This window comes from Microtus ochrogaster, linkage group LG9, assembly GCF_000317375.1.
Source record: "Microtus ochrogaster isolate Prairie Vole_2 linkage group LG9, MicOch1.0, whole genome shotgun sequence".
Taxonomy (NCBI): Eukaryota; Metazoa; Chordata; class Mammalia; order Rodentia; family Cricetidae; genus Microtus; species Microtus ochrogaster.
In genome coordinates, this window is record NC_022034.1 from 28,399,239 (window position 1) to 28,403,286 (window position 4,048).

Consider the following 4,048-nt stretch of genomic DNA (forward strand, 5'->3'; position numbering starts at 1 on the left):
GCGGGGCTCCGTGTCTCTGCCGCGGGGCTCCGTGTCTCTGCTGCAGTTCTCGGTGTCTGCTGTGGGGCTTCGTCTCTGCTGCAGTGCTCCGTGTCTCTGCTGCAGTGATGTGTCACATTTGATCTCACTGAGCTTTAGGGCGGCTGAAACCAGGCAATCTATTGTCACTAGGGTTGAAGGCGCTGTCACTGGGGTCACGGTGTATTAGACATTGCTGCCAGGGTGAGTTCTGGTAGTTAGAATTGTGTAGCAGATCTACGGGCTCTGAGGTCAGACAGGTGTTTGTTTGCTGTCGGGTTTGGGACAGTTAACACCATTTTGTGGAACTCTAGTTTCTTCATCAGTAAGTTGGAGAAAATAGCCGAACCTATATTAACTGATATTTATAATAATCTCCCAGAGCAAGGGAGAGGGATTTTTGGAGAGGGAGCAAAAGGGAGGAAGGAGGAAGGAAGAGAATGTTGTGAGAGAGGGGAGGGAGAGAGGGGAGGGAGAGAGGACATCAGTTCTGCCAGCTCTGCAAGCTCCTGTGTTTCTGGGTAATAAAGTGACACCCATTTGAGGTATCTTTGTAAAAACTTAAATCATTATTTCAACTTAGATGTGCCTTGAATACCAACTATGTCCTATGCCCTTACCTTCCACTGTCTATAACTTAGTGAGAAAGATATATTACAAATATAGCTTAGAAAAGTAAACAATAAAATTTCAGGGTCTTAGAAAGAAGGAAAAGTCATCTGGGAGCATTTTAGGAGCTGAGGGATCTTCATGGTTGGGTATGGTCTCACTGGGTGGAGTTGAGGTAAAAGACGTGGCAGAAGGAGAGCATAGAGAAGGGAAAAGTGGGCATTCTGGGGTCCTGGAAGCCCGCAGGGAGGTGAAGTCATTCGGGGAGGGCAGAACTTTCATGAATACGGTAGTTTATCACATGGACCAGCATTTCCCTTCTTTGAACTCCAGCATGCTATGAGAGAGTTACCTACTATAAAACGTGGACATTAGCAATACATGTACGGTATCAAAGGTGGCAAGAAGTGCACGTGTATTCGTCACCTCTCATTGTTGTGACAGTGCCTGGCAGAAACAGGCGGTGACGAGAAAGGTCTTTTTTGGTTCACGGTTGCAGAGAGGTTTTAGAGAGTGGCAGGATGGCTTTGTCCTTGGGACCAGAATGGAAGGTGGCAGGTCATCACTGCAGGGGCCTCAGAGTGGGCAGACACACCCAGACACCAGGTTCTCACACAGAGGAGACTTCTGGCCTAGAGGCTGGGGTGGGGTGGGGAGCTGCCAGCAGGTGTCTCTGCAGGAGGTGGGTTTTAAGGAGGAAGAGGGAAGTCTGCGTGAGGTGAGTTGGTAAGTCCTAGTTGGACAGGTTAGCCAGCCTAGCCAAGTAATGAATTTAGTAGCTGGACCACAGAGTTTTAGTTAGGCTTAAGGAAGTGGCCAAATAAGGGAATAGACCTTGGGGACTGTAACGGTTAACAAGGAGACAGGAAGGAGAGAGGGCAAAACCTGCTGGCACCATGTTTGCAATGCTTGGGCCTGTTAGCACTTCAGTAAGGAGACTGCAGGCAGGTGTCATGTGATTGCAGACAAGCAGCAGAGAACTGTCCTGGAATAACCTTCAAAGGCCAGCCCCTATGTCTACCAGCGAGGCCCCACCCCGTAAATATTCCGTGGCCCCCAAACTGTACTTCTTTTGGGTGAAAATTTCTTCTGTAAATAGGGATCAAGTGTTCACATGAGCTTATGGAGAGTATCTAGATTCAAACCTGTAACATCAGGCTTAAAAAATGTTTTTTCTTCTCAGATAGGTTTCATTACGTAGCCCTGGCTAGAGTGGAATTCACTATATAATCCAGGCTGGCCCCTGTCTCCCAACAAACATGCCTGGCTAAAAAATTTTTTGTTGTTTTTGTATGGCTCTTTTGCTATGTAACCTAGGCTGGCCTTGAATTTGCTATTGTATCTCAGGCTACCCTCAAACTCTAGATCTTTCTGTTTCAGCCTTCAGAGAACTAGAATTAACATAACAACATGTGCCACTGGACCAAGAGGGGGAGAGGAGTGAGAGGAGGGGGAGGGAAATGGGAGGCTGGAAGGAGGCAGAAATTTTTTTTTCAATAAAAAACAAAAGAAAAACAAAAGAAACCCCAAATCCATATCTTTCCCCCTTGTCAGTATACCGTGCTGTGCTGACTGCTGGCTCTTCATTTTGTATTGTTTCATTGCTTCTGGAAATAGATAAAAAGGGCTTAGCTGACAAAACTTTCTTTTTCTTTTTAGCTATTTCTTATATAGGCCAGGCTGACCTTGAACTTGGTATATATCTAAGGATGACCTTGAACTCCAGATCCCCCCCCCCCATGCTTCCACACCCATGTACTGGATCACAGGTGTGAAGCACCAGGCTGTTAATTTTAGCAACCGCTTCATGTGATGTCACTGGGCTAGCCTGGGCTCAATGTTGTTCTCCTGCATTCACCTCCCAAATGTTTGGGTCATAGGGATTTGTCACCACCACAGCTAAAGTTGAAAATTACTAGTATGAACAGACTGAAGAGCCTTTTTAAAAATCACCTAGGATTGAAGATGTAGCTACCTCAGCAGAGTGCTTACCTAAAGTGCATGAAGTCCTGGACCCCTTCTCCAGCACTGCATAGATTGAGCATGGTGACACACGGCTGTGACCCTAGCACATGAAGTCCTGGACTCCTTCTCCAGCACTGCATAGATTGAGCATGGTGACACACGGCTGTGACCCTAGCACATGAAGTCCTGGACTCCTTCTCCAGCACTGCATAGATTGAGCATGGTGACACACGACTGTGACCCTAGCACATGAAGTCCTGGACTCCTTCTCCAGCACTGCATAGATTGAGCATGGTGACACATGACTGTGACCCTAGCACATGGGTGTGGAGGCAGGAAGATCAGAAGATCAAAGTCATCCTCATCTACATAGCAAGTTTAAGGCCAGCCTGGGCTACATGAGAGATCTCAAAATAGAGAACAGACAAACAAAATATATGTAGGAGGCTGGGGAGATGGCTCAGTTGGTAAAATGTTTGCTCTGCAAACATAAAGATCTGAGCTCAAATCGCCACTGCCTGTGTGAAAAAACAGGCTCTTTTTTTTTTTTTTATGACTCTGTGCACTTAAAGCTCTGGAAGGCACTTGGAGGCTCAGGGAGGCCCTGGGAGGTGCTAGGAGCTCATGAGCCAGCAGACTAGCCAATCAGTGATCTCTGGGATCAGTGAGAGACTGTGCCAAAAAAGAAGGGGGATAGTGATAGACTCCTAATGGCCTCCACATATGTACACTGCACACATATGTAAACACACACAGAGAATACTAGAACTCTTTTTAAATGGGACTTTTGAAATTATTTTTATTTTATGTATATGAGTTTTTGTTGGAAGGGGTTTCTGTCCCACCTGGTCCCGCAATAAACACACAGAAACTATATCATTTGCAATACTGTTTGGCCAATAGCTAGCTCTTATATCCTAAACTAACCCATTTCTATTAATCTGTGTATTGCCACATAGCTGTGGCTTATGGGAGAGGCTACATGGCTTCTCCCTGACTCTACCTACTCTCTCCCTATATATCTCTTCCAGCCTGGCTAAATTCTGTTAATCTATTGGTTGAAAGCAGTTTCTTTATTAACCAATAAAAACAACACATATCCAGAAGGACTTCCCACACCAAGTTTTTGCCTGCTCATATGTAGATACATATGTTGTGCCTGGTGTCCTAGGAAGCCAGAGGAAGGCATTAGATCTCCTGGGACAAGAGTTAAAGATGGTTGTAAGCCACCAAGTGAGTGTTGGGAATCAGAACTGGGTCCTCTAGAAGGAAAAGCAGCCAGTATTCTTAAGTGCTAAATCTCTAGCTTCTGGATGAGATTTATAACAATTTGTTTTTTGAGATAGGGTTTCATGGAGTCCACACTGGCCTCAAACTCACTATGTATTCACAGCTGGTTCTCCTGCCCCTACTCCCAGGTGCTGGGGTTGCAGTTGTGTGCACGTGACCTCCTGGT

The 4,048-nt window shown here is 45.9% G+C and overlaps 1 protein-coding gene across 1 annotated transcript in view; it reads left to right on the top strand.

Moving 5' to 3' along the window:
- Ostm1 (osteoclastogenesis associated transmembrane protein 1) overlaps positions 1 to 4,048 on the top strand; it is a 30,650-nt gene that overhangs the window by 8,317 nt on the left and 18,285 nt on the right. The window lies entirely within an intron of this gene.